General features: G+C 38.2%; 1 long non-coding RNA gene, 10 other non-coding genes and 56 pseudogenes across 11 annotated transcripts; 1 reads left to right on the forward strand and 66 right to left on the reverse strand.

The window, feature by feature from the left end:
- Window positions 1-786: 786 nt before the first annotated feature.
- On the reverse strand, window positions 787-905 carry LOC149714405 (5S ribosomal RNA; annotated as a pseudogene).
- Window positions 906-2,858: 1,953 nt separating this feature from the next.
- On the reverse strand, window positions 2,859-2,977 carry LOC149714406 (5S ribosomal RNA; annotated as a pseudogene).
- Window positions 2,978-3,087: 110 nt separating this feature from the next.
- LOC149714407 (5S ribosomal RNA) lies at window positions 3,088-3,206 on the reverse strand (annotated as a pseudogene).
- Window positions 3,207-3,326: 120 nt separating this feature from the next.
- LOC149714408 (5S ribosomal RNA) lies at window positions 3,327-3,429 on the reverse strand (annotated as a pseudogene).
- A 137-nt stretch (window positions 3,430-3,566) lies between these two features.
- Window positions 3,567-3,685, reverse strand: LOC149714409 (5S ribosomal RNA; annotated as a pseudogene).
- A 122-nt stretch (window positions 3,686-3,807) lies between these two features.
- Window positions 3,808-3,910, reverse strand: LOC149714410 (5S ribosomal RNA; annotated as a pseudogene).
- A 139-nt stretch (window positions 3,911-4,049) lies between these two features.
- On the reverse strand, window positions 4,050-4,168 carry LOC149714411 (5S ribosomal RNA; annotated as a pseudogene).
- A 122-nt stretch (window positions 4,169-4,290) lies between these two features.
- Window positions 4,291-4,393, reverse strand: LOC149714412 (5S ribosomal RNA; annotated as a pseudogene).
- Window positions 4,394-4,530: 137 nt separating this feature from the next.
- On the reverse strand, window positions 4,531-4,649 carry LOC149714413 (5S ribosomal RNA; annotated as a pseudogene).
- A 122-nt stretch (window positions 4,650-4,771) lies between these two features.
- Window positions 4,772-4,874, reverse strand: LOC149714414 (5S ribosomal RNA; annotated as a pseudogene).
- Window positions 4,875-5,236: 362 nt separating this feature from the next.
- LOC149714415 (5S ribosomal RNA) lies at window positions 5,237-5,355 on the reverse strand (annotated as a pseudogene).
- Window positions 5,356-5,717: 362 nt separating this feature from the next.
- Window positions 5,718-5,820, reverse strand: LOC149714416 (5S ribosomal RNA; annotated as a pseudogene).
- Window positions 5,821-5,942: 122 nt separating this feature from the next.
- Window positions 5,943-6,045, reverse strand: LOC149714417 (5S ribosomal RNA; annotated as a pseudogene).
- A 137-nt stretch (window positions 6,046-6,182) lies between these two features.
- Window positions 6,183-6,301, reverse strand: LOC149714418 (5S ribosomal RNA; annotated as a pseudogene).
- A 362-nt stretch (window positions 6,302-6,663) lies between these two features.
- Window positions 6,664-6,782, reverse strand: LOC149714419 (5S ribosomal RNA; annotated as a pseudogene).
- A 137-nt stretch (window positions 6,783-6,919) lies between these two features.
- LOC149714420 (5S ribosomal RNA) lies at window positions 6,920-7,038 on the reverse strand (annotated as a pseudogene).
- A 362-nt stretch (window positions 7,039-7,400) lies between these two features.
- Window positions 7,401-7,518, reverse strand: LOC149714421 (5S ribosomal RNA; annotated as a pseudogene).
- A 138-nt stretch (window positions 7,519-7,656) lies between these two features.
- On the reverse strand, window positions 7,657-7,775 carry LOC149714422 (5S ribosomal RNA; annotated as a pseudogene).
- Window positions 7,776-8,136: 361 nt separating this feature from the next.
- On the reverse strand, window positions 8,137-8,255 carry LOC149714423 (5S ribosomal RNA; annotated as a pseudogene).
- Window positions 8,256-8,616: 361 nt separating this feature from the next.
- LOC149714424 (5S ribosomal RNA) lies at window positions 8,617-8,735 on the reverse strand (annotated as a pseudogene).
- Window positions 8,736-8,871: 136 nt separating this feature from the next.
- Window positions 8,872-8,990, reverse strand: LOC149714425 (5S ribosomal RNA; annotated as a pseudogene).
- Window positions 8,991-9,350: 360 nt separating this feature from the next.
- Window positions 9,351-9,469, reverse strand: LOC149714426 (5S ribosomal RNA; annotated as a pseudogene).
- A 360-nt stretch (window positions 9,470-9,829) lies between these two features.
- LOC149714427 (5S ribosomal RNA) lies at window positions 9,830-9,948 on the reverse strand. The gene has a single exon (XR_016374318.1). It is a non-coding gene; the product is annotated as a 5S ribosomal RNA (ribosomal RNA).
- Window positions 9,949-10,084: 136 nt separating this feature from the next.
- LOC149714428 (5S ribosomal RNA) lies at window positions 10,085-10,203 on the reverse strand. The gene has a single exon (XR_016374319.1). It is a non-coding gene; the product is annotated as a 5S ribosomal RNA (ribosomal RNA).
- A 136-nt stretch (window positions 10,204-10,339) lies between these two features.
- On the reverse strand, window positions 10,340-10,458 carry LOC149714429 (5S ribosomal RNA; annotated as a pseudogene).
- Window positions 10,459-10,820: 362 nt separating this feature from the next.
- Window positions 10,821-10,939, reverse strand: LOC149714430 (5S ribosomal RNA; annotated as a pseudogene).
- A 136-nt stretch (window positions 10,940-11,075) lies between these two features.
- Window positions 11,076-11,194, reverse strand: LOC149714431 (5S ribosomal RNA). The gene has a single exon (XR_016374331.1). It is a non-coding gene; the product is annotated as a 5S ribosomal RNA (ribosomal RNA).
- Window positions 11,195-11,330: 136 nt separating this feature from the next.
- Window positions 11,331-11,449, reverse strand: LOC149714432 (5S ribosomal RNA; annotated as a pseudogene).
- A 136-nt stretch (window positions 11,450-11,585) lies between these two features.
- LOC149714433 (5S ribosomal RNA) lies at window positions 11,586-11,704 on the reverse strand (annotated as a pseudogene).
- A 360-nt stretch (window positions 11,705-12,064) lies between these two features.
- On the reverse strand, window positions 12,065-12,183 carry LOC149714434 (5S ribosomal RNA; annotated as a pseudogene).
- A 136-nt stretch (window positions 12,184-12,319) lies between these two features.
- On the reverse strand, window positions 12,320-12,438 carry LOC149714435 (5S ribosomal RNA; annotated as a pseudogene).
- A 360-nt stretch (window positions 12,439-12,798) lies between these two features.
- Window positions 12,799-12,917, reverse strand: LOC149714436 (5S ribosomal RNA). Its single transcript, XR_016374335.1, has one exon. It is a non-coding gene; the product is annotated as a 5S ribosomal RNA (ribosomal RNA).
- A 136-nt stretch (window positions 12,918-13,053) lies between these two features.
- Window positions 13,054-13,172, reverse strand: LOC149714437 (5S ribosomal RNA). The gene has a single exon (XR_016374336.1). It is a non-coding gene; the product is annotated as a 5S ribosomal RNA (ribosomal RNA).
- Window positions 13,173-13,308: 136 nt separating this feature from the next.
- On the reverse strand, window positions 13,309-13,427 carry LOC149714438 (5S ribosomal RNA; annotated as a pseudogene).
- Window positions 13,428-13,789: 362 nt separating this feature from the next.
- LOC149714439 (5S ribosomal RNA) lies at window positions 13,790-13,908 on the reverse strand (annotated as a pseudogene).
- Window positions 13,909-14,044: 136 nt separating this feature from the next.
- On the reverse strand, window positions 14,045-14,163 carry LOC149714440 (5S ribosomal RNA). The gene has a single exon (XR_016374113.1). It is a non-coding gene; the product is annotated as a 5S ribosomal RNA (ribosomal RNA).
- Window positions 14,164-14,238: 75 nt separating this feature from the next.
- Window positions 14,239-14,877, forward strand: LOC149714441 (uncharacterized). The gene is made up of 2 exons (XR_016371517.1): window positions 14,239-14,564; window positions 14,622-14,877. It is a non-coding gene; the product is annotated as an uncharacterized LOC149714441 (long non-coding RNA).
- A 1,199-nt stretch (window positions 14,878-16,076) lies between these two features.
- Window positions 16,077-16,195, reverse strand: LOC149714442 (5S ribosomal RNA; annotated as a pseudogene).
- Window positions 16,196-16,557: 362 nt separating this feature from the next.
- LOC149714443 (5S ribosomal RNA) lies at window positions 16,558-16,676 on the reverse strand (annotated as a pseudogene).
- Window positions 16,677-17,037: 361 nt separating this feature from the next.
- LOC149714444 (5S ribosomal RNA) lies at window positions 17,038-17,156 on the reverse strand (annotated as a pseudogene).
- Window positions 17,157-17,278: 122 nt separating this feature from the next.
- On the reverse strand, window positions 17,279-17,381 carry LOC149714445 (5S ribosomal RNA; annotated as a pseudogene).
- A 137-nt stretch (window positions 17,382-17,518) lies between these two features.
- Window positions 17,519-17,637, reverse strand: LOC149714446 (5S ribosomal RNA; annotated as a pseudogene).
- A 361-nt stretch (window positions 17,638-17,998) lies between these two features.
- On the reverse strand, window positions 17,999-18,117 carry LOC149714447 (5S ribosomal RNA; annotated as a pseudogene).
- A 136-nt stretch (window positions 18,118-18,253) lies between these two features.
- On the reverse strand, window positions 18,254-18,372 carry LOC149714448 (5S ribosomal RNA; annotated as a pseudogene).
- Window positions 18,373-18,733: 361 nt separating this feature from the next.
- On the reverse strand, window positions 18,734-18,852 carry LOC149714449 (5S ribosomal RNA; annotated as a pseudogene).
- Window positions 18,853-18,988: 136 nt separating this feature from the next.
- Window positions 18,989-19,107, reverse strand: LOC149714450 (5S ribosomal RNA). The gene has a single exon (XR_016374114.1). It is a non-coding gene; the product is annotated as a 5S ribosomal RNA (ribosomal RNA).
- A 136-nt stretch (window positions 19,108-19,243) lies between these two features.
- LOC149714451 (5S ribosomal RNA) lies at window positions 19,244-19,362 on the reverse strand (annotated as a pseudogene).
- Window positions 19,363-19,724: 362 nt separating this feature from the next.
- LOC149714452 (5S ribosomal RNA) lies at window positions 19,725-19,843 on the reverse strand (annotated as a pseudogene).
- Window positions 19,844-20,204: 361 nt separating this feature from the next.
- On the reverse strand, window positions 20,205-20,323 carry LOC149714453 (5S ribosomal RNA; annotated as a pseudogene).
- A 137-nt stretch (window positions 20,324-20,460) lies between these two features.
- On the reverse strand, window positions 20,461-20,579 carry LOC149714454 (5S ribosomal RNA; annotated as a pseudogene).
- Window positions 20,580-20,701: 122 nt separating this feature from the next.
- On the reverse strand, window positions 20,702-20,804 carry LOC149714455 (5S ribosomal RNA; annotated as a pseudogene).
- Window positions 20,805-20,940: 136 nt separating this feature from the next.
- On the reverse strand, window positions 20,941-21,059 carry LOC149714456 (5S ribosomal RNA). Its single transcript, XR_016374116.1, has one exon. It is a non-coding gene; the product is annotated as a 5S ribosomal RNA (ribosomal RNA).
- A 136-nt stretch (window positions 21,060-21,195) lies between these two features.
- On the reverse strand, window positions 21,196-21,314 carry LOC149714457 (5S ribosomal RNA; annotated as a pseudogene).
- Window positions 21,315-21,436: 122 nt separating this feature from the next.
- LOC149714458 (5S ribosomal RNA) lies at window positions 21,437-21,539 on the reverse strand (annotated as a pseudogene).
- A 137-nt stretch (window positions 21,540-21,676) lies between these two features.
- LOC149714459 (5S ribosomal RNA) lies at window positions 21,677-21,795 on the reverse strand (annotated as a pseudogene).
- A 122-nt stretch (window positions 21,796-21,917) lies between these two features.
- LOC149714460 (5S ribosomal RNA) lies at window positions 21,918-22,020 on the reverse strand (annotated as a pseudogene).
- Window positions 22,021-22,156: 136 nt separating this feature from the next.
- On the reverse strand, window positions 22,157-22,275 carry LOC149714461 (5S ribosomal RNA). The gene has a single exon (XR_016374118.1). It is a non-coding gene; the product is annotated as a 5S ribosomal RNA (ribosomal RNA).
- Window positions 22,276-22,411: 136 nt separating this feature from the next.
- On the reverse strand, window positions 22,412-22,530 carry LOC149714462 (5S ribosomal RNA; annotated as a pseudogene).
- A 122-nt stretch (window positions 22,531-22,652) lies between these two features.
- On the reverse strand, window positions 22,653-22,755 carry LOC149714463 (5S ribosomal RNA; annotated as a pseudogene).
- Window positions 22,756-22,891: 136 nt separating this feature from the next.
- Window positions 22,892-23,010, reverse strand: LOC149714464 (5S ribosomal RNA). Its single transcript, XR_016374121.1, has one exon. It is a non-coding gene; the product is annotated as a 5S ribosomal RNA (ribosomal RNA).
- Window positions 23,011-23,146: 136 nt separating this feature from the next.
- LOC149714465 (5S ribosomal RNA) lies at window positions 23,147-23,265 on the reverse strand (annotated as a pseudogene).
- Window positions 23,266-23,387: 122 nt separating this feature from the next.
- Window positions 23,388-23,490, reverse strand: LOC149714466 (5S ribosomal RNA; annotated as a pseudogene).
- A 137-nt stretch (window positions 23,491-23,627) lies between these two features.
- On the reverse strand, window positions 23,628-23,746 carry LOC149714467 (5S ribosomal RNA; annotated as a pseudogene).
- Window positions 23,747-24,107: 361 nt separating this feature from the next.
- On the reverse strand, window positions 24,108-24,226 carry LOC149714468 (5S ribosomal RNA; annotated as a pseudogene).
- Window positions 24,227-24,362: 136 nt separating this feature from the next.
- LOC149714469 (5S ribosomal RNA) lies at window positions 24,363-24,481 on the reverse strand (annotated as a pseudogene).
- A 122-nt stretch (window positions 24,482-24,603) lies between these two features.
- On the reverse strand, window positions 24,604-24,706 carry LOC149714470 (5S ribosomal RNA; annotated as a pseudogene).
- Window positions 24,707-24,842: 136 nt separating this feature from the next.
- LOC149714471 (5S ribosomal RNA) lies at window positions 24,843-24,961 on the reverse strand (annotated as a pseudogene).
- Between the last annotated feature and the right edge of the window lie 32 nt (window positions 24,962-24,993).

Consider the following 24,993-nt stretch of genomic DNA (forward strand, 5'->3'; position numbering starts at 1 on the left):
GTTCAGCTGTTAACCGAAATGTTGGTGGTTCGAGCCGACCCGGCAGCGTAGGTGTGAAGTTTTATAAGTAATGTAAAACGGCAAAGTGTTTCCACAATACCTGAACACCATTTAATTTTTAGGCTTCATTGGCGCGATAGTTAGCGCGTTCGGCTGTTAGACAAAAGGTTGGTGGTTCGAGGAAAGCCGGGAGCGGTGTTTTGGCGTCTCAGATGTTGCGTAAAAAAACATAATTTTTCCACAATACCTGACGACCATTTAATTTTTGGGCTTCCGTTGCGCAAGGGGAAGCGCGTTCAGCTGTTAATCAAAAGGTTGGTGGTTCGAGCCCATCCGCGAGCGGTGTTGTGAGGTCTCTGATGTAACGTAAAGAGTCAATGCTTTTCCACAATACCTGACAACCATTTAATTTTTGGCTTCCGTGGCGCAATGGTTAGCGCGTTCGGCTGTTAACCGAAAGGTTGGTGGATCGAACACTCCCGGGAGCGGTGTTGTGAGGTCTCAGATATGACGTAAAAAGCCAAAGTTTTTCCACAATACCTGACGACCATTTAATTTATGGGCTTCCGTGGCGCAATGATTAGCGCGTTTAGCTGTTAATCAAAAGGTTGGTGGTTCGAGCCCACCCGGGAGCGGTAATGTAAGGTCTCAGATGTAACGTATAAAATCAAAGTTTTTCCACCATACCTGACGAACATTTAATTTTTGGGCTTCCGTGGCGCAATGCTTTACGCGTCCGGCTGTTTAATATCTATTAAAATTTAAAAGAGGAAAAAAAAGTGAAAAAGCCAACGGCACGAAGTGTTCCTAAGTGGTCTCCCTCCCAAGTACTGACTGCGCTCGATGCTGCTTCACTTCGGTGATCGGAAGAGAACCGGTTTTCTCAGCGTGATATGGCCGTTGCCGAGAGTGCTAGTTTATAATTTGAATTTAATTAACCTTCATCTTTATAAAACAATAACAAAAAGAAGATATGTTTTACCTCTCCGAGTGACGATGACGTCACGGAGAGGTTTTACACTGAACGTGTCTGTGTGTCTGTCTGTGTGTCTGTCTGTGTGTCTGTCTGTCACACCCCACGTGACCGCGTTCGCAGTTTCCAAATCGGAGCAAACGTGTTCGCCATGTCCGAACTGCTTTCACAGTCACGGAAATGGCTCCTCTACTTGAGTTCTCACACCACTATCTTCTAGTCTTTGTCCATCCCACACGGACACCAGTCTGTACATACTGGCTTCTAACCACCACCATCTTCTGGTCTTCGTCCATTCCACTTGGACAGCAGTCTGTACATACTGGCTTCTAATCACCACCATCTTCTGCTCTTTGTCCATCCCACTTGGACACCAGTCTGTACATTCTGGCTTCTAAACACCACCATCTACTGGTCTTCCGTCTATTCCACATAGACACCAATCTGTCTCATTGGCTTCTACTCCATTATCATCGATTGGTTTTAGGATATACGCGGCGATCAGCTAGGGTTACGAGAAACGTCTAGCCTCCCTAAGGTGGGATCGCCACCAAAGGTTTTCGCAATTGCGCTTTTTCCTTACTATTATAATGGAAACGAATCGTATATATACCCCAAAATTTGAAGAAAGCGGGCAAGAGGGGTACCCTTCATTTTAAACGTCAATATTAGCAAAGTTTGAGATGATAATAGGTATAACTTTATTTTAAACGATTTAACTATTATTAATGTTAATTATTGAAGATTAAAATAATTAAAAATAATTATATTTATTTAAATATTAAAGATAATCTTGTTTCTCAACTCTAAATTAATACGGAAAGAGTTAAAAAGCAGTCTATGTTTTTGTCTGTGTGTGTCCGTCCATTGTTACATAGTGCGTCGCGTTACCAGTTAGCCTTGTGTTGATGTGTTAAGAAATCATACAGAACCTTAATATTCCCTTTTCCCATAATATAAAGTGAATATGTGGAAGTATTTTTTGTAATTATGATGCATTTAGTACTTTTGTAGCTTTAAAGCTCTGTTTCATTTTGATATTCCAAAGACTTTTTTTAATATTGTTATTTGAAATGGCTGTTTATATATTACTTAAGCTATACTACATCTGTATATAGAATAATCCTTGGTTTAGTGATTTCATGAAGAAAACTAAGACCTAGACTCCGGCGGGTATATTAAGTATCATCCGCCATAGGCTTAGTGAAACAAAGAGTAAGTAATTGAGGCCTGAGGTGAAGTAAACTTTGGGCTTTGATTTTCGTGTCTGAAATGAAGAGACATCAACGGTTCAGAGTGAGCCGAAAGTTAAGTACACTATTAAATAATCAGGTTAAGATTTTATAATAGAAGAAAAGATCATGGCGGCAATTAGAATAGTAAAAGGGCTAATGGTAAACGGGTAGTAGCTACAGACTTTTTATTCTCTTTATGGTGCGCATTGACTATGAGTGCGTTTAGCTACAATTTAGCTTTGGTGTTATTTAACGTTAACATTCATGTTGGCAAACTAAGAATATTGTTGAGGTGAGACGAGACGATTGTGTTTACATTGCAAACCAGTTGTGAATGCAGCTATCAGAATATACGGTAAACAGCTGAAGCGTAGACTTCATTTCCTGATCTTTTCCCCATTGACTGATTTCCATGTGTCCAAGATTTATCCTTATTGGATGTAAAATGTCGTCTGCTTTACTGTATTATTCGCTATGCTTGGAATAATGCTTCAATATTTCGTAAATTTTTACTTCAAAAAAGAGAAATAATTCCATATCTAGGTAAATACGTTTGTAGTAGTAGTAGTTTGACTCGGAGAGGTAATATTTTGGTTTTCCCAACTTGTTTCATATCAATTGGAATTTAAAAGAGGAAAAAAAAGTGAAAATGCCAACGGTACGCAGTGTTCCTAAGTGGTCTCCCTCCCAAGTAATGACTGCGCTCGACGCTGCTTAACTTCAGTGATCGGACGAGAACCGGTGTATTCAGCGTGATATGGCCGTTGCCGAGAGTGGTAGTTAATAATTTGAATTTAATTAACCTTCATCTTTATAAAACAATAACAAAAAGAAGATATGTTTGCTTTTTTCATATCTATTGGAATTTAAAAGTGAAAAAGCCAACGGCACGCAGTGTTCCTAAATGGTCTCCCTCCCAAGTAATGACTGCGCTCGACGCTGCTTAACTTCGGTTATCGGACGAGAACCGGTGTATTCAGCGTGATATGGCCGTTGCCGAGAATGCTAGTTAATAATTTGAATTTAATTAACTTTCTTCTTTATAAAACAAAAAAAAAGAAGATATGTTTGCTTTTTTCATATCTGGTGGAATTTAAAAGAGAAAACAAAAGTGAGAAAGCAAACGGCACGCAGTATTCCCAAGTACTGTATGCGCTCGACGCTGCTTAACTTCGGTGATCGGACGTGAACCGGTGTTTTCAGCGTGATATGGCCGTTGCCGAGAGTGCTAGTTAATAATTCGAATTTAAATTAAGTGAGACAAATTAACCTTCATCATTTTAAAACAATAACAAAAAGAAAACATGTTTGCTTTTTTCATATCTATTAAAATTTAAAAGAGGAAAAAAAAGTGAAAAAGCCAACGGCACGCAGTGTTCCTAAGTGGTCTCCCTCCCAAGTAAAGACTGCGCTCGACGCTGCTTAACTTCGGTTATCGGACGAGAACCGGTGTATTCAGAGTGATATGGCCGTTGCCGAGAGTGCTAGTTAATAATTTGAATTTAATTAACTTTCATCTTTATAAAACAATAACATAAAGAAGATATGTTTGCTTTTTTCATATCTGGTGGAATTTGAAAGAGGAAACAAAAGTGAAAAAGCCAACGGCACGCAGTATTCCCAAGTACTGTATGCGCTCGACGCTGCTAAACTTCGGTGATCGGACGTGAACCGGTGTTTTCAGCGTGATATGGCCGTTGCCGAGAGTGCTAGTTAATAATTCGAATTTAAATTAAGTGAGACAAATTAACCTTCATCATTTTAAAACAATAACAAAAAGAAAACCTGTTTGCTTTTTACATATCTATTAAAATTTAAAAGAGGAAAAAAAAAAGAGAAAAAGCCAACGGCACGCAGTGTTCCTAAGTGGTCTCCCTCCCAAGTAAAGACTGCGCTCGACGCTGCTTAACTTCGGTTGTCGGACGAGAACCGGTGTATTCAGCGTGATATGGCCGTTGCCGAGAGTGCTAGTTAAAAATTTGAATTTAATTAACTTTCATCTTTATAAAACAATAACAAAAAGAAGATATGTTTGCTTTTTTCATATCTGGTGGAATTTGAAAGAGGAAAAAAAAGTGAAAAAGCCAACGGCACGCAGTATTCCCAAGTACTGTATGCGCTCGACGCTGCTTAACTTCGGTGATCGGACGTGAACCGGTGTTTTCAGCGTGATATGGCCGTTGCCGAGAGTGCTAGTTAATAATTCGAATTTAAATTAAGTGAGACAAATTATCCTTCATCATTTTAAAACAATAACAAAAAGAAAACCTGTTTGCTTTTTACATATCTATTAAAATTTAAAAGAGGAAAAAAAAGTGAAAAAGCCAACGGCACGCAGTGTTCCTAAGTGGTCTCCCTCCCAAGTAATGACTGCGCTCGACGCTGCTTAACTTCGGTTATCGGACGAGAACCGGTGTATTCAGCGTGATATGGCCGTTGCCGAAAGTGCTAGTTAATAATTTGAATTTAATTAACTTTCATCTTTATAAAACAATAACAAAAAGAAGATATGTTTGCTTTTTTCATATCTGGTGGAATTTGAAAGAGGAAACAAAAGTGAAAAAGCCAACGGCACGCAGTATTCCCAAGTACTGTATGCGCTCGACGCTGCTTAACTTCGGTGATCGGACGTGAACCGGTGTATTCAGCGTGATATGGCCGTTGCCGAGAATGCTAGTTAATAATTTGAATTTAATTAACTTTCTTCTTTATAAAACAATAACAAAAAGAAGATATGTTTGCTTTTTTCATATCTGGTGGAATTTAAAAGAGGAAACAAAAGTGAGAAAGCAAACGGCACGCAGTATTGCCAAGTACTGTATGCGCTCGACGCTGCTTAACTTCGGTGATCGGACGTGAACCGGTGTTTTCAGCGTGATATGGCCGTTGCCGAGAGTGCTAGTTAATAATTCGAATTTAAATTAAGTGAGACAAATTAACCTTCATCATTTTAAAACAATAACAAAAAGAAAACATGTTTGCTTTTTTCATATCTATTAAAATTTAAAAGAGGAAAAAAAAGTGAAAAAGCCAACGGCACGCAGTGTTCCTAAGTGGTCTCCCTCCCAAGTAAAGACTGCGCTCGACGCTGCTTAACTTCGGTTATCGGACGAGAACCGGTGTATTCAGAGTGATATGGCCGTTGCCGAGAGTGCTAGTTAATAATTTGAATTTAATTAACTTTCATCTTTATAAAACAATAACAAAAAGATGATATGTTTGCTTTTTTCATATCTGGTGGAATTTGAAAGAGGAAACAAAAGTGAAAAAAGCAAACGGCACGCAGTATTCCTAAGTACTGACTGCGCTCGACGCTGCTAACGTCGGCGATCGGACGAGAACCGGTGTTCTCAGCGTGATATGGCCGTTGCCGAGAGTGCTAGATAATAATTCGAATTTAAATTAAGTGAGACAAATTAACCTTCATCTTTTTCAAACAATAACAAAAAGAAAATATGTTTGCTTTTTTCATATCTGGTGGAATTTGAAAGAGGAAACAAAAGTGAAAAAGCCAACGGCACGCAGTATTCCCAAGTACTGTATGCGCTCGACGCTGCTTAACTTCGGTGATCGGACGTGAACCGGTGTATTCAGCGTGATATGGCCGTTGCCGAGAATGCTAGTTAATAATTTGAATTTAATTAACTTTCTTCTTTATAAAACAATAACAAAAAGAAGATATGTTTGCTTTTTTCATATCTGGTGGAATTTAAAAGAGGAAACAAAAGTGAGAAAGCAAACGGCACGCAGTATTCCCAAGTACTGTATGCGCTCGACGCTGCTTAACTTCGGTGATCGGACGTGAACCGGTGTTTTCAGCGTGATATGGCCGTTGCCGAGAGTGCTAGTTAATAATTCGAATTTAAATTAAGTGAGACAAATTAACCTTCATCATTTTAAAACAATAACAAAAAGAAAACATGTTTGCTTTTTTCATATCTATTAAAATTTAAAAGAGGAAAAAAAAGTGAAAAAGCCAACGGCACGCAGTGTTCCTAAGTGGTCTCCCTCCCAAGTAAAGACTGCGCTCGACGCTGCTTAACTTCGGTTATCGGACGAGAACCGGTGTATTCAGAGTGATATGGCCGTTGCCGAGAGTGCTAGTTAATAATTTGAATTTAATTAACTTTCATCTTTATAAAACAATAACAAAAAGATGATATGTTTGCTTTTTTCATATCTGGTGGAATTTGAAAGAGGAAACAAAAGTGAAAAAAGCAAACGGCACGCAGTATTCCTAAGTACTGACTGCGCTCGACGCTGCTAACGTCGGCGATCGGACGAGAACCGGTGTTCTCAGCGTGATATGGCCGTTGCCGAGAGTGCTAGATAATAATTCGAATTTAAATTAAGTGAGACAAATTAACCTTCATCTTTTTCAAACAATAACAAAAAGAAAATATGTTTGCTTTTTTCATATCTATTGGAATTTAAAAGAGGAAAAAAAAGTGAAAAAGCCAACGGCACGCAGTGTTCGTAAGTGGTCTCCCTCCCAAGTAATGACTGCGCTCGACGCTGCTTAACTTCGGTTATCGGACGAGAATCGGTGTATTCAGCGTGATATGCCCGTTGCCGAGAGTGCTAGTTAATAATTTGAATTTAAATTAAGTGAGACAAATTAACCTTCATCATTTTAAAACAATAACAAAAAGAAAACCTGTTTGCTTTTTACATATCTATTAAAATTTAAAAGAGGAAAAAAAAGTGAAAAAGCCAACGGCACGCAGTGTTCGTAAGTGGTCTCCCTCCCAAGTAATGACTGCGTTCGACGCTGCTTAACTTCGGTTATCGGACGAGAATCGGTGTATTCAGCGTGATATGGCCGTTGCCGAGAGTGCTAGTTAATAATTTGAATTTAATTAACTTTCATCTTTATAAAACAATAACAAAAAGAAGATATGTTTGCTTTTTGCATACCTGGTGGAATTTGAAAGAGGAAACAAAAGTGAAAAAAGCAAACGGCACGCAGTATTCCCAAGTACTGACTGCGCTCGACGCTGCTAACGTCGGCGATCGGACGAGAACCGGTGTTCTCAGCGTGATATGGCCGTTGCCGAGAGTGCTAGATAATAATTCGAATTTAAATTAAGTGAGAAAAATTAACCTTCATCTTTTTCAAACAATAACAAAAAGAAAATATGTTTGCTTTTTTCATATCTATTGGAATTTAAAAGAGGAAAAAAAAGTGAAAAAGCTAACGGCACGCAGTGTTCCTAAGTGGTCGCCCTCCCAAGTACTGACTGCGCTCGACGCTGCTTAACTTCGGTGATCGGACGTGAACCGGTGTTTTCAGCGTGATATGGCCGTAGCCGAACGTGCTAGTTAATAATTCGAATTTAAATTAAGTGAGACAAATTAACCTTCATCATTTTAAAACAATAACAAAAAGAAAACCTGTTTGCTTTTTACATATCTATTAAAATTTAAAAGAGGAAAAAAAAGTGAAAAAGCCAACGGCACGCAGTGTTCGTAAGTGGTCTCCCTCCCAAGTAATGACTGCGTTCGACGCTGCTTAACTTCGGTTATCGGACGAGAATCGGTGTATTCAGCGTGATATGGCCGTTGCCGAGAGTGCTAGTTAATAATTTGAATTTAATTAACTTTCATCTTTATAAAACAATAACAAAAAGAAGATATGTTTGCTTTTTTCATATCTGGTGGAATTTGAAAGAGGAAACAAAAGTGAAAAAGCAAACGGCACGCAGTATTCCCAAGTACTGACTGCGCTCGACGCTGCTAACGTCGGCGATCGGACGAGAACCGGTGTTCTCAGCGTGATATGGCCGTTGCCGAGAGTGCTAGATAATAATTCGAATTTAAATTAAGTGAGACAAATTAACCTTCATCTTTTTCAAACAATAACAAAAAGAAAATATCTTTGCTTTTTTCATATCTATTGGAATTTAAAAGAGGAAAAAAAAGTGAAGAAGCTAACGGCACGCAGTGTTCCTAAGTGGTCGCCCTCCCAAGTACTGACTGCGCTCGACGCTGCGTAACTTCGGTTATCGGACGAGAACCGGTGTATTCAGCGTGATATGGCCGTTGCCGAGAGTGCTAGTTAATAATTTGAATTTAATTAACCTTCATCTTTATAAAACAATAACAAAAAGAAGATATGTTTGCTTTTTTCATATCTGGTGGAATTTAAAAGAGGAAACAAAAGTGAAAAAACAAACGGCACGCAGTATTCCCAAGTACTGTATGCGCTCGACGCTGCTTAACTTCGGTGATCGGACGTGAACCGGTGTTTTCAGCGTGATATGGCCGTTGCCGAGAGTGCTAGTTAATAATTCGAATTTAAATTAAGTGAGGCAAATTAACCTTCATCATTTTAAAACAATAACAAAAAGAAAACCTGTTTGCTTTTTACATATCTATTAAAATTTAAAAGAGGAAAAAAAGTGAAAAAGCCAACGGCACGCAGTGTTCCTAAGTGGTCTCCCTCCCAAGTAATGACTGCGCTCGACGCTGCTTAACTTCGGTGATCGGACGTGAACCGGTGTTTTCAGCGTGATATGGCCGTTGCCGAGAGTGCTAGTTAAAAATTCGAATTTAAATTAAGTGAGAAAAATTAACCTTCATCATTTTAAAACAATAACAAAAAGAAAACGTGTTTGCTTTTATCATATCTATTAAAATTTAAAAGAGGAAAAAAAGTGAAAAAGCCAACGGCACGCAGTGTTCCTAAGTGGTCTCCCTCCCAAGTAGTGACTGCGCTCCACGCTGCCTAACTTCGGTTATCGGACGAGAACCGGTGTATTCAGCGTGATATGGCCGTTGCCGATAGTACTAGTTAATAATTTGAATTTAATTAACCTTCATCTTTATAAAACAATAACAAAAAGAAGATAGGTTTGCTTTTTTCATATCTGGTGGAATTTAAAAGAGGAAACAAAAGTGAAAAACAAACGGCACGCAGTATTCCCAAGTACTGTATGCGCTCGACGCTGCTTAACTTCGGTGATCGGACGTGAATCGGTGTTTTCAGCGTGATATGGCCGTTGCCGAGAGTGCTAGTTAATAATTCGAATTTAAATTAAGTGAGACAAATTAACCTTCATCATTTTAAAACAATAACAAAAAGAAAACCTGTTTGCTTTTTACATATCAATTAAAATTTAAAAGAGGAAAAAAAGTGAAAAAGCCAACGGTACGCAGTGTTCCTAAGTGGTCGCCCTCCCAAGTACTGACTGCGCTCGACGCTGCTTAACTTCGGTTATCGGACGAGAACCGGTGTATTCAGCGTGATATGGCCGTTGCCGATAGTACTAGTTAATAATTTGAATTTAATTAACCTTCATCTTTATAAAACAATAAAAAAAGAAGATATGTTTGCTTTTTTCATATCTGGTGGAATTTAAAAGAGGAAACAAAAGTGAAAAAACAAACGGCACGCAGTATTCCCAAGTACTGTATGCGCTCGACGCTGCTTAACTTCGGTGATCGGACGTGAACCGGTGTTTTCAGCGTGATATGACCGTTGCCGAGAGTGCTAGTTAATAATTCGAATTTAAATTAAGTGAGACAAATTAACCTTCATCATTTTAAAACAATAACAAAAAGAAAACCTGTTTGCTTTTTACATATCTATTAAAATTTAAAAGAGGGAAAAAAGTGAAAAAGCCAACGGCACGCAGTGTTCCTAAGTGGTCTCCCTCCCAAGTAATGATTGCGCTCGACGCTGCTTAACTTCGGTGATCGGACGTGAACCGGTGTTTTCAGCGTGATATGGCCGTTGACGAGAGTGCTAGTTAATAATTCGAATTTAAATTAAGTGAGACAAATTAACCTTCATCATTTTAAAACAATAACAAAAAGAAAACCTGTTTGCTTTTTACATATCTATTAAAATTTAAAAGAGGAAAAAAAGTGAAAAAGCCAACGGCACGCAGTGTTCCTAAGTGGTCTCCCTCCCAAGTAATGATTGCGCTCGACGCTGCTTAACTTCGGTGATCGGACGTGAACCGGTGTTTTCAGCGTGATATGGCCGTTGACGAGAGTGCTAGTTAATAATTCGAATTTAAATTAAGTGAGAAAAATTAACCTTCATCATTTTAAAACAATAACAAAAAGAAAACGTGTTTGCTTTTATCATATCTATTAAAATTTAAAAGAGGAAAAAAAGTGAAAAAGCCAACGGCACGCAGTGTTCCTAAGTGGTCTCCCTCCCAAGAAGTGACTGCGCTCGACGCTGCTTAACTTCGGTTATCGGACGAGAACCGGTGTATTCAGCGTGATACGGCCGTTGCTTAGAGTGCTAGTTAATAATTTTAATTTAATTAACTTTCATCTTTATAAAACAATAACAAAAAGAAGATATGTTTGCTTTTTTCATATCGGGTGGAATTTGAAAGAGGAAACAAAAGTGAAAAAGCCAACGGCACGCAGTATTCCCAAGTACTGTATGCGCTCGAAGCTGCTTAACTTCGGTGATCGGACGTGAACTGGTGTTTTCAGCGTGATATGGACGTTGCGGAGAGTGCTAGTTAATAATTCGAATTTAAATTAAGTGAGTCAAATTAACCTTCATCATTTTAAAACAATAACAAAAAGGAAACCTGTTTGCTTTTTACATATCTATTAAAGTTTAAAAGAGGAAAAAAAAGTGAAAAAGCCAACGGCACGAAGTGTTCCTAAGTGGTCTCCCTCCCAAGTAATGACTGCGCTCGACGCTGCTTAACTTCGGTTATCGGACGAGAACCGGTGTATTCAACGTGATATGGCCGTTGCCGAGAGTGCTAGTTAATAATTCGAATTTAAATTAAGTGAGACAAATTAACCTTCATCATTTTAAAACAATAACAAAAAGAAAACCTGTTTGCTTTTTACATATCTATTAAAATTTAAAAGAGGAAAAAAAGTGAAAAAGCCAACGGCACGCAGTGTTCCTAAGTGGTCTCCCTCCCAAGTAATGATTGCGCTCGACGCTGCTTAACTTCGGTGATCGGACGTGAACCGGTGTTTTCAGCGTGATATGGCCGTTGACGAGAGTGCTAGTTAATAATTCGAATTTAAATTAAGTGAGGCAAATTAACCTTCATCATTTTAAAACAATAACAAAAAGAAAACCTGTTTGCTTTTTACATATCTATTAAAATTTAAAAGAGGAAAAAAAGTGAAAAAGCCAACGGCACGCAGTGTTCCTAAGTGGTCTCCCTCCCAAGTAATGACTGCGCTCGACGCTGCTTAACTTCGGTGATCGGACGTGAACCGGTGTTTTCAGCGTGATATGGCCGTTGCCGAGAGTGCTAGTTAAAAATTCGAATTTAAATTAAGTGAGAAAAATTAACCTTCATCATTTTAAAACAATAACAAAAAGAAAACGTGTTTGCTTTTATCATATCTATTAAAATTTAAAAGAGGAAAAAAAGTGAAAAAGCCAACGGCACGCAGTGTTCCTAAGTGGTCTCCCTCCCAAGTAGTGACTGCGCTCCACGCTGCCTAACTTCGGTTATCGGACGAGAACCGGTGTATTCAGCGTGATATGGCCGTTGCCGATAGTACTAGTTAATAATTTGAATTTAATTAACCTTCATCTTTATAAAACAATAACAAAAAGAAGATAGGTTTGCTTTTTTCATATCTGGTGGAATTTAAAAGAGGAAACAAAAGTGAAAAACAAACGGCACGCAGTATTCCCAAGTACTGTATGCGCTCGACGCTGCTTAACTTCGGTGATCGGACGTGAATCGGTGTTTTCAGCGTGATATGGCCGTTGCCGAGAGTGCTAGTTAATAATTCGAATTTAAATTAAGTGAGACAAATTAACCTTCATCATTTTAAAACAATAACAAAAAGAAAACCTGTTTGCTTTTTACATATCTATTAAAATTTAAAAGAGGAAAAAAAGTGAAAAAGCCAACGGCACGCAGTGTTCCTAAGTGGTCTCCCTCCCAAGTAATGACTGCGCTCGACGCTGCTTAACTTCGGTGATCGGACGTGAACCGGTGTTTTCAGCGTGATATGGCCGTTGCCGAGAGTGATAGTTAATAATTCGAATTTAAATTAAGTGAGACAAATTAACCTTCATCATTTTAAAACAATAACAAAAAGAAAACCTGTTTGCTTTTTACATATCAATTAAAATTTAAAAGAGGAAAAAAAGTGAAAAAGCCAACGGTACGCAGTGTTCCTAAGTGGTCGCCCTCCCAAGTACTGACTGCGCTCGACGCTGCTTAACTTCGGTTATCGGACGAGAACCGGTGTATTCAGCGTGATATGGCCGTTGCCGATAGTACTAGTTAATAATTTGAATTTAATTAACCTTCATCTTTATAAAACAATAAAAAAAGAAGATATGTTTGCTTTTTTCATATCTGGTGGAATTTAAAAGAGGAAACAAAAGTGAAAAAACAAACGGCACGCAGTATTCCCAAGTACTGTATGCGCTCGACGCTGCTTAACTTCGGTGATCGGACGTGAACCGGTGTTTTCAGCGTGATATGACCGTTGCCGAGAGTGCTAGTTAATAATTCGAATTTAAATTAAGTGAGACAAATTAACCTTCATCATTTTAAAACAATAACAAAAAGAAAACCTGTTTGCTTTTTACATATCTATTAAAATTTAAAAGAGGGAAAAAAGTGAAAAAGCCAACGGCACGCAGTGTTCCTAAGTGGTCTCCCTCCCAAGTAATGATTGCGCTCGACGCTGCTTAACTTCGGTGATCGGACGTGAACCGGTGTTTTCAGCGTGATATGGCCGTTGACGAGAGTGCTAGTTAATAATTCGAATTTAAATTAAGTGAGACAAATTAACCTTCATCATTTTAAAACAATAACAAAAAGAAAACCTGTTTGCTTTTTACATATCTATTAAAATTTAAAAGAGGAAAAAAAGTGAAAAAGCCAACGGCACGCAGTGTTCCTAAGTGGTCTCCCTCCCAAGTAATGATTGCGCTCGACGCTGCTTAACTTCGGTGATCGGACGTGAACCGGTGTTTTCAGCGTGATATGGCCGTTGACGAGAGTGCTAGTTAATAATTCGAATTTAAATTAAGTGAGAAAAATTAACCTTCATCATTTTAAAACAATAACAAAAAGAAAACGTGTTTGCTTTTATCATATCTATTAAAATTTAAAAGAGGAAAAAAAGTGAAAAAGCCAACGGCACGCAGTGTTCCTAAGTGGTCTCCCTCCCAAGAAGTGACTGCGCTCGACGCTGCTTAACTTCGGTTATCGGACGAGAACCGGTGTATTCAGCGTGATACGGCCGTTGCTTAGAGTGCTAGTTAATAATTTTAATTTAATTAACTTTCATCTTTATAAAACAATAACAAAAAGAAGATATGTTTGCTTTTTTCATATCGGGTGGAATTTGAAAGAGGAAACAAAAGTGAAAAAGCCAACGGCACGCAGTATTCCCAAGTACTGTATGCGCTCGAAGCTGCTTAACTTCGGTGATCGGACGTGAACCGGTGTTTTCAGCGTGATATGGACGTTGCGGAGAGTGCTAGTTAATAATTCGAATTTAAATTAAGTGAGTCAAATTAACCTTCATCATTTTAAAACAATAACAAAAAGGAAACCTGTTTGCTTTTTACATATCTATTAAAGTTTAAAAGAGGAAAAAAAAGTGAAAAAGCCAACGGCACGAAGTGTTCCTAAGTGGTCTCCCTCCCAAGTAATGACTGCGCTCGACGCTGCTTAACTTCGGTTATCGGACGAGAACCGGTGTATTCAACGTGATATGGCCGTTGCCGAGAGTGCTAGTTAATAATTCGAATTTAAATTAAGTGAGACAAATTAACCTTCATCATTTTAAAACAATAACAAAAAGAAAACCTGTTTGCTTTTTACATATCTATTAAAATTTAAAAGAGGAAAAAAAGTGAAAAAGCCAACGGCACGCAGTGTTCCTAAGTGGTCTCCCTCCCAAGTAATGACTGCGCTCGACGCTGCTTAACTTCGGTGATCGGACGTGAACCGGTGTTTTCAGCGTGATATGGCCGTTGACGAGAGTGCTAGTTAATAATTCGAATTTAAATTAAGTGAGAAAAACTAACCTTCATCATTTTAAAACAATAACAACAAGTCGGGAAAACCAAAATATTACCTCTCCGTGTCGAGAAGATTATATAAACTTAAGTAACCAATGAAAACGTCGACCTTTTTGCCCTCATCTTTTCCCGCGCTTTGCGCTTCCGCATTTCATCCTTACTCTCAACATTATCTTCCTCCATTTTACATACAAAAATCGAATACTCACAAAAAGAAGCGGCAAAAACCTGCTGGCTCTTTACAACCACTTAATTTGACTTAATATCCAACTTCCAAACACAAATATTTACTGGTAGATAAATTGACAACCTACAAGCAAAGAAAAATTCTCAAGAATGGCTCCCGCAAATTTAAAAGGTCTATTTTCAACTAGGTTTTTTTTAAATTTTTGGTCTAACTGTTATCTACACCTAGATGGTTTTCAGTGAAACAAACAAGGAGCATAAACACAATAATGGAAGCTTCAGTTTTATTTAAAACATGTAAAACAATTATCATCTCTGCAAATAGCTTACACATGTCTTTTTTACCAATGCCTAACCGTTTGGATTTTTCTAAAGCAATCTCAGCACCAAAAAATATTTTTTGATACAAAATAAATGTTTTATATTCTTATTAAGAATAAAACAAGAGGATAAAAAAGATCTGTCCTCTCGTAATTTTTTAAGCTTTTATCAAGATTACTCTATACAACAGTAACAAGGAGTATAAACCCATTAGTGGAAGCAGTATTTTTTTTCCGAAACAATCTCGCTTATGTTTATCCTCTCTAGGCTTCGCTAAATACGTATTTCTCTTACGTAAAATATTAATAGACAGGCAAGGATTCATACCATTAAAGAAGGAGAGCAATATTATCCATATTTTCATTTCATATACAGAGAAAAGAAATTATTATGTTTCTGAGAGGAGCTTCCCATTTTTGTTGTTGTTTTGAAAAATATATCGCAATGCACGGGCCTTAATAGATAAAGGAGGCAATGAAGGAAATATATCGCATGCACGGGCCTTGGTAGATGTAGGAGGCAATGATAATCTCTCTCTTTGCACGAGAGGTTTATCTTTAATATTTAAATAAATATAATTATTTTTAATTATGTTAATCTTCAATAATTAACATTAATAATAGTTAAATCGTTTAAAATAAAGTTATACCTATTATCATCTCAAACTTTGCTAATATTGACGTTTAAAGTGAAGGGTACCCCTCTTGCCCGCTTTTTTCAAATTTGGGGTATATATACGATTCGTTTCCATTATAATAGTAAGGAAAAAGCGCAATTGCGAAAACCTTTGGTGGAGATCCCACCTTAGGGAGGCTAGACGTTTCTCGTAACCCTAGCTGATCGCCGCGTATATCCTAAAACCAAACGATGATAATGGAGTAGAAGCCAATGATATAGATTGGTGTCTATGTGGAATAGACTTTGTGGATGGTGGTGTTAGAAGCCAGTGTAAGTGCAGACTGGTGTCAATGTGGGATTGACAAAGAATAGAAGATGGTGGTGGTGGAAGCCAGAAAAGTACCAGACCGGTGTTCATATGGGATGGACGAAGACCAAACATGGTGGTGTGAGAACTCAAGTATAGAATAGCCAAAGGAGAGAAATACAATTTTCCAAATTTCTGTGAACTGTTAATGCGGTCCGGAAATTGGGAACACGTTTGCTCCGATACGCAAACTGCGAACGCGGTCACGTGGGTGTAACAACGGACAGACAGACACACAGACAGACACACACACACACACACAGACAGACACGGCCGTTACAGAACCTCTCCTGGACTACGTCACACGGAGAGGTAAAAAGAAAACGTGTTTGCTTTTTACATATCTATTAAAATTTAAAAGAGGAAAAAAAGTGAAAAAGCCAACGGCACGCAGTGTTCCTAAGTGGTCTCCCTCCCAAGTAGTGACTGCGCTCGACGCTGCTTAACTTCGGTTATCGGACGAGAACCGGTGTATTCAGCGTGATACGGCCGTTGCCGAGAGTGCTAGTTAATAATTTGAATTTAATTTACTTTCACCTTTATAAAACAATAACAAAAAGAAGATATGTTTGCCTTTTTCATATCTGGTGGAATTTGAAAGAGGAAACAAAAGTGAAAAAGCCAACGGCACGCAGTATTCCCAAGTACTGTATGTGCTCGACGCTGCTTAACTTCGGTGATCGGACGTGAACCGGTGTTTTCAGCGTGATATGGCCGTTGCGGAGAGTGCTAGTTAATAATTCGAATTTAAATTAAGTGAGTCAAATTAACCTTCATCATTTTAAAACAATAACAAAAAGGAAACCTGTTTGCTTTTTACATATCTATTAAAATTTAAAAGAGGAAAAAAAAGTGAAAAAGCCAACGGCACGCAGTGTTCCTAAGTGGTCTCCCTCCCAAGTAATGACTGCGCTCGACGCTGCTTAACTTCGGTTATCGGACTAGAACCGGTGTATTCAGCGTGATATGGCCGTTGCCGAGAATGCTAGTTAATAATTTGAATTTAATTAACTTTCTTCTTTATAAAACAATAACAAAAAGAAGATATGTTTGCTTTTTTCATATCTGGTGGAATTTAAAAGAGGAAACAAAAGTGAAAAAACAAACGGCACGCAGTATTCCCAAGTACTGTATGCACTCGACGCTGCTTAACTTCGGTGATCGGACGTGAACCGGTGTTTTCAGCGTGATATGGCCGTTGCCGAGAGTGCTAGTTAATAATTCGAATTTAAATTAAGTGAGACAAATTAACCTTCATCATTTTAAAACAATAACAAAAAGAAAACGTGTTTGCTTTTTACATATCTATTAAAATTTAAAAGAGGAAAAAAAGTGAAAAAGCCAACGGCACGCAGTGTTCCTAAGTGGTCTCCCTCCCAAGTAGTGACTGCGCTCGACGCTGCTTAACTTCGGTTATCGGACGAGAACCGGTGTATTCAGCGTGATACGGCCGTTGCCGAGAGTGCTAGTTAATAATTTGAATTTAATTTACTTTCACCTTTATAAAACAATAACAAAAAGAAGATATGTTTGCCTTTTTCATATCTGGTGGAATTTGAAAGAGGAAACAAAAGTGAAAAAGCCAACGGCACGCAGTATTCCCAAGTACTGTATGCGCTCGACGCTGCTTAACTTCGGTGATCGGACGTGAACCGGTGTTTTCAGCGTGATATGGCCGTTGCGGAGAGTGCTAGTTAATAATTCGAATTTAAATTAAGTGAGTCAAATTAACCTTCATCATTTTAAAACAATAACAAAAAGGAAACCTGTTTGCTTTTTACATATCTATTAAAATTTAAAAGAGGAAAAAAAAGTGAAAAAGCCAACGGCACGCAGTGTTCCTAAGTGGTCTCCCTCCCAAGTAATGACTGCGCTCGACGCTGCTTAACTTCGGTTATCGGACGAGAACCGGTGTATTCAGCGTGATATGGCCGTTGCCGAGAATGCTAGTTAATAATTTGAATTTAATTAACTTTCTTCTTTATAAAACAATAACAAAAAGAAGATATGTTTGCTTTTTTCATATCTGGTGGAATTTAAAAGAGGAAACAAAAGTGAAAAAGCAAACGGCACGCAGTATTCCCAAGTACTGTATGCGCTCGACGCTGCTTAACTTCGGTGATCGGACGTGAACCGGTGTTTTCAGAGTGATATGGCCGTTGCCGAGAGTGCTAGTTAATAATTCGAATTTAAATTAAGTGAGACAAATTAACCTTCATCATTTTAAAACAATAACAAAAAGAAAACCTGTTTGCTTTTTACATATCTATTAAAATTTAAAAGAGGAAAAAAAGTGAAAAAGCCAACGGCACGCAGTGTTCCTAAGTGGTCTCCCTCCCAAGTAATGACTGCGCTCGACGCTGCTTAACTTCGGTGATCGGACGTGAACCGGTGTTTTCAGCGTGATATGGCCGTTGCCGAGAGTGCTAGTTAATAATTCGAATTTAAATTAAGTGAGACAAATTAACCTTCATCATTTTAAAACAATAACAAAAAGAAAACCTGTTTGCTTTTTACATATCAATTAAAATTTAAAAGAGGAAAAAAAGTGAAAAAGCCAACGGTACGCAGTGTTCCTAAGTGGTCGCCCTCCCAAGTACTGACTGCGCTCGACGCTGCTTAACTTCGGTTATCGGACGAGAACCGGTGTATTCAGCGTGATATGGCCGTTGCCGATAGTACTAGTTAATAATTTGAATTTAATTAACCTTCATCTTTATAAAACAATAAAAAAAGAAGATATGTTTGCCTTTTTCATATCTGGTGGAATTTGAAAGAGGAAACAAAAGTGAAAAAGCCAACGGCACGCAGTATTCCCAAGTACTGTATGCGCTCGACGCTGCTTAACTTCGGTGATCGGACGTGAACCGGTGTTTTCAGCGTGATATGGACGTTGCGGAGAGTGCTAGTTAATAATTCGAATTTAAATTAAGTGAGTCAAATTAACCTTCATCATTTTAAAACAATAACAAAAAGGAAACCTGTTTGCTTTTTACATATCTATTAAAGTTTAAAAGAGGAAAAAAAAGTGAAAAAGCCAACGGCACGCAGTGTTCCTAAGTGGTCTCCCTCCCAAGTAATGACTGCGCTCGACGCTGCTTAACTTCGGTTATCGGACGAGAACCGGTGTATTCAGCGTGATATGGCCGTTGCCGAGAGTGCTAGTTAATAATTCGAATTTAAATTAAGTGAGACAAATTAACCTTCATCATTTTAAAACAATAACAAAAAGAAAACCTGTTTGCTTTTTACATATATATTAAAATTTAAAAGAGGAAAAAAAGTGAAAAAGCCAACGGCACGCAGTGTTCCTAAGTGGTCTCCCTCCCAAGTAATGACTGCGCTCGACGCTGCTTAACTTCGGTGATCGGACGTGAACCGGTGTTTTCAGCGTGATATGGCCGTTGACGAGAGTGCTAGTTAATAATTCGAATTTAAATTAAGTGAGAAAAACTAACCTTCATCATTTTAAAACAATAACAAAAAGAAAACGTGTTTGCTTTTTACATATCTATTAAAATTTAAAAGAGGAAAAAAAGTGAAAAAGCCAACGGCACGCAGTGTTCCTAAGTGGTCTCCCTCCCAAGTAGTGACTGCGCTCGACGCTGCTTAACTTCGGTTATCGGACGAGAACCGGTGTATTCAGCGTGATACGGCCGTTGCCGAGAGTGCTAGTTAATAATTTGAATTTAATTTACTTTCACCTTTATAAAACAATAACAAAAAGAAGATATGTTTGCCTTTTTCATATCTGGTGGAATTTGAAAGAGGAAACAAAAGTGAAAAAGCCAACGGCACGCAGTATTCCCAAGTACTGTATGTGCTCGACGCTGCTTAACTTCGGTGATCGGACGTGAACCGGTGTTTTCAGCGTGATATGGCCGTTGCGGAGAGTGCTAGTTAATAATTCGAATTTAAATTAAGTGAGTCAAATTAACCTTCATCATTTTAAAACAATAACAAAAAGGAAACCTGTTTGCTTTTTACATATCTATTAAAATTTAAAAGAGGAAAAAAAAGTGAAAAAGCCAACGGCACGCAGTGTTCCTAAGTGGTCTCCCTCCCAAGTAATGACTGCGCTCGACGCTGCTTAACTTCGGTTATCGGACGAGAACCGGTGTATTCAGCGTGATATGGCCGTTGCCGAGAATGCTAGTTAATAATTTGAATTTAATTAACTTTCTTCTTTATAAAACAATAACAAAAAGAAGATATGTTTGCTTTTTTCATATCTGGTGGAATTTAAAAGAGGAAACAAAAGTGAAAAAACAAACGGCACGCAGTATTCCCAAGTACTGTATGCACTCGACGCTGCTTAACTTCGGTGATCGGACGTGAACCGGTGTTTTCAGCGTGATATGGCCGTTGCCGAGAGTGCTAGTTAATAATTCGAATTTAAATTAAGTGAGACAAATTAACCTTCATCATTTTAAAACAATAACAAAAAGAAAACCTGTTTGCTTTTTACATATCTATTAAAATTTAAAAGAGGAAAAAAAGTGAAAAAGCCAACGGCACGCAGTGTTCCTAAGCGGTCTCCCTCCCAAGTAATGACTGCGCTCGACGCTGCTTAACTTCGGTGATCGGACGTGAACCGGTGTTTTCAGCGTGATATGGCCGTTGCGGAGAGTGCTAGTTAATAATTCGAATTTAAATTAAGTGAGTCAAATTAACCTTCATCATTTTAAAACAATAACAAAAAGGAAACCTGTTTGCTTTTTACATATCTATTAAAATTTAAAAGAGGAAAAAAAAGTGAAAAAGCCAACGGCACGCAGTGTTCCTAAGTGGTCTCCCTCCCAAGTAATGACTGCGCTCGACGCTGCTTAACTTCGGTTATCGGACGAGAACCGGTGTATTCAGCGTGATATGGCCGTTGCCGAGAATGCTAGTTAATAATTTGAATTTAATTAACTTTCTTCTTTATAAAACAATAACAAAAAGAAGATATGTTTGCTTTTTTCATATCTGGTGGAATTTAAAAGAGGAAACAAAAGTGAAAAAGCCAACGGCACGCAGTATTCCCAAGTACTGTATGCGCTCGACGCTGCTTAACTTCGGTGATCGGACGTGAACCGGTGTTTTCAGCGTGATATGGCCGTTGCGGAGAGTGCTAGTTAATAATTCGAATTTAGATTAAGTGAGACAAATTAACCTTCATCATTTTAAAACAATAACAAAAAGAAAACCTGTTTGCTTTTTACATATCTATTAAAATTTAAAAGAGGAAAAAAAGTGAAAAAGCCAACGGCACGCAGTGTTCCTAAGTGGTCTCCCTCCCAAGTAATGACTGCGCTCGACGCTGCTTAACTTCGGTGATCGGACGTGAACCGGTGTTTTCAGCGTGATATGGCCGTTGACGAGAGTGCTTGTTAATAATTCGAATTTAAATTAAGTGAGAAAAATTAACCTTCATCATTTTAAAACAATAACAAAAAGAAAACGTGTTTGCTTTTTACATATCTATTAAAATTTAAAAGAGGAAAAAAAGTGAAAAAGCCAACGGCACGCAGTGTTCCTAAGTGGTCTCCCTCCCAAGTAGTGACTGCGCTCGACGCTGTTTAACTTCGGTTATCGGACGAGAACCGGTGTATTCAGCGTGATACGGCCGTTGCCGAGAGTGCTAGTTAATAATTTGAATTTAATTTACTTTCACCTTTATAAAACAATAACAAAAAGAAGATATGTTTGCCTTTTTCATATCTGGTGGAATTTGAAAGAGGAAACAAAAGTGAAAAAGCCAACGGCACGCAGTATTCCCAAGTACTGTATGCGCTCGACGCTGCTTAACTTCGGTGATCGGACGTGAACCGGTGTTTTCAGCGTGATATGGCCGTTGCGGAGAGTGCTAGTTAATAATTCGAATTTAAATTAAGTGAGTCAAATTAACCTTCATCATTTTAAAACAATAACAAAAAGGAAACCTGTTTGCTTTTTACATATCTATTAAAATTTAAAAGAGGAAAAAAAAGTGAAAAAGCCAACGGCACGCAGTGTTCCTAAGTGGTCTCCCTCCCAAGTAATGACTGCGCTCGACGCTGCTTAACTTCGGTTATCGGACGAGAACCGGTGTATTCAGCGTGATATGGCCGTTGCCGAGAATGCTAGTTAATAATTTGAATTTAATTAACTTTCTTCTTTATAAAACAATAACAAAAAGAAGATATGTTTGCTTTTTTCATATCTGGTGGAATTTAAAAGAGGAAACAAAAGTGAAAAAGCCAACGGCACGCAGTATTCCCAAGTACTGTATGCGCTCGACGCTGCTTAACTTCGGTGATCGGACGTGAACCGGTGTTTTCAGCGTGATATGGCCGTTGCGGAGAGTGCTAGTTAATAATTCGAATTTAGATTAAGTGAGACAAATTAACCTTCATCATTTTAAAACAATAACAAAAAGAAAACCTGTTTGCTTTTTACATATCTATTAAAATTTAAAAGAGGAAAAAAAGTGAAAAAGCCAACGGCACGCAGTGTTCCTAAGTGGTCTCCCTCCCAAGTAATGACTGCGCTCGACGCTGCTTAACTTCGGTGATCGGACGTGAACCGGTGTTTTCAGCGTGATATGGCCGTTGACGAGAGTGCTAGTTAATAATTCGAATTTAAATTAAGTGAGAAAAATTAACCTTCATCATTTTAAAACAATAGCAAAAAGAAAACGTGTTTGCTTTTTACATATCTATTAAAATTTAAAAGAGGAAAAAAAGTGAAAAAGCCAACGGCACGCAGTGTTCCTAAGTGGTCTCCCTCCCAAGTAGTGACTGCGCTCGACGCTGCTTAACTTCGGTTATCGGACGAGAACCGGTGTATTCAGCGTGATATGGCCGTTGCCGAGAATACTAGTTAATAATTTGAATTTAATTAACTTTCTTCTTTATAAAACAATAACAAAAAGAAGATATGTTTGCTTTTTTCATATCTGGTGGAATTTAAAAGAGGAAACAAAAGTGAAAAAGCCAACGGCACGCAGTATTCCCAAGTACTGTATGCGCTCGACGCTGCTTAACTTCGGTGATCGGACGTGAACCGGTGTTTTCAGCGTGATATGGCCGTTGCGGAGAGTGCTAGTTAATAATTCGAATTTAGATTAAGTGAGACAAATTAACCTTCATCATTTTAAAACAATAACAAAAAGAAAACCTGTTTGTTTTTTACATATCTATTAAAATTTAAAAGAGGAAAAAAAGTGAAAAAGCCAACGGCACGCAGTGTTCCTAAGTGGTCTCCCTCCCAAGTAATGACTGCGCTCGACGCTGCTTAACTTCGGTGATCGGACGTGAACCGGTGTTTTCAGCGTGATATGGCCGTTGACGAGAGTGCTAGTTAATAATTCGAATTTAAATTAAGTGAGAAAAATTAACCTTCATCATTTTAAAACAGTAACAAAAAGAAAACCTGTTTGCTTTTTACATATCAATTAAAATTTAAAAGAGGAAAAAAAGTGAAAAAGCCAACGGTACGCAGTTTTCCTAAGTGGTCTCCCTCCCAAGTAGTGACTGCGCTCGACGCTGCTTAAATTCGGTTATCGGACGAGAACCGGTGTATTCAGCGTGATATGGCCGTTGCCGAGAGTGCTAGTTAATAATTTGAATTTAATTAACTTTCACCTTTATAAAACAATAACAAAAAGAAGATATGTTTGCCTTTTTCAAATCTGGTGGAATTTGAAAGAGGAAACAAAAGTGAAAAAGCCAACGGCACGCAGTATTCCCAAGTACTGTATGCGCTCGACGCTGCTTAACTTCGGTGATCGGACGTGAACCGGTGTTTTCAGCGTGATATGGCCGTTGCCGAGAGTGCTAGTTAATAATTCGAATTTAGATTAAGTGAGTCAAATTAACCTTCATCATTTTAAAACAATAACAAAAAGGAAACCTGTTTGCTTTTTACATATCTATTAAAATTTAAAAGAGGAAAAAAAATTGAAAAAGCCAACGGCACGCAGTGTTCCTAAGTGGTCTCCCTCCCAAGTAATGACTGCGCTCGACGCTGCTTAACTTCGGTTATCGGACGAGAACCGGTGTATTCAGCGTGATATGGCCGTTGCCGAGAATGCTAGTTAATAATTTGAATTTAATTAACTTTCTTCTTTATAAAACAATAACAAAAAGAAGATATGTTTGCTTTTTTCATATCTGGTGGAATTTAAAAGAGGAAACAAAAGTGAGAAAGCAAACGGCACGCAGTATTCCCAAGTACTGTGTGCGCTCGACGCTGCTTTACTTCGGTGATCGGACGTGAACCGGTGTTTTCAGCGTGATATGGCCGTTGCCGAGAATGCTAGTTAATAATTCGAATTTAAATTAAGTGAGACAAATTAACCTTCATCATTTTAAAACAATAACAAAAAGAAATCCTGTTTGCTTTTTACATATCAATTAAAATTTAAAAGAGGAAAAAAAGTGAAAAAGCCAACGGCACGCAGTATTCCTAAGTGGTCTCCCTCCCAAGTAATGACTGCGCTCGACGCTGCTTAACTTCGGTGATCGGACGTGAACCGGTGTTTTCAGCGTGATATGGCCGTTGCCGAGAGTGCTAGTTAATAATTCGAATTTAAATTAAGTGAGACAAATTAACCTTCATCATTTTAAAACAATAACAAAAAGAAAACCTGTTTGCTTTTTACATATCAATTAAAATTTAAAAGAGGAAAAAAAGTGAAAAAGCCAACGGTACGCAGTTTTCCTAAGTGGTCTCCCTCCCAAGTAGTGACTGCGCTCGACGCTGCTTAAATTCGGTTATCGGACGAGAACCGGTGTATTCAGCGTGATATGGCCGTTGCCGAGAGTGCTAGTTAATAATTTGAATTTAATTAACTTTCACCTTTATAAAACAATAACAAAAAGAAGATATGTTTGCCTTTTTCAAATCTGGTGGAATTTGAAAGAGGAAACAAAAGTGAAAAAGCCAACGGCACGCAGTATTCCCAAGTACTGTATGCGCTCGACGCTGCTTAACTTCGGTGATCGGACGTGAACCGGTGTTTTCAGCGTGATATGGCCGTTGCCGAGAGTGCTAGTTAATAATTCGAATTTAAATTAAGTGAGACAAATTAACCTTCATCATTTTAAAACAATAACAAAAAGAAAACCTGTTTGCTTTTTACATATCAATTAAAATTTAAAAGAGGAAAAAAAGTGAAAAAGCCAACGGTACGCAGTTTTCCTAAGTGGTCTCCCTCCCAAGTAGTGACTGCGCTCGACGCTGCTTAAATTCGGTTATCGGACGAGAACCGGTGTATTCAGCGTGATATGGCCGTTGCCGAGAGTGCTAGTTAATAATTTGAATTTAATTA

Source organism: Phalangium opilio, unplaced genomic scaffold (genome assembly GCF_054372755.1).
Source record: "Phalangium opilio isolate 3A_F unplaced genomic scaffold, DU_Popi_V2 ptg000009l_1, whole genome shotgun sequence".
Classification (NCBI taxonomy): Eukaryota; Metazoa; Arthropoda; class Arachnida; order Opiliones; family Phalangiidae; genus Phalangium; species Phalangium opilio.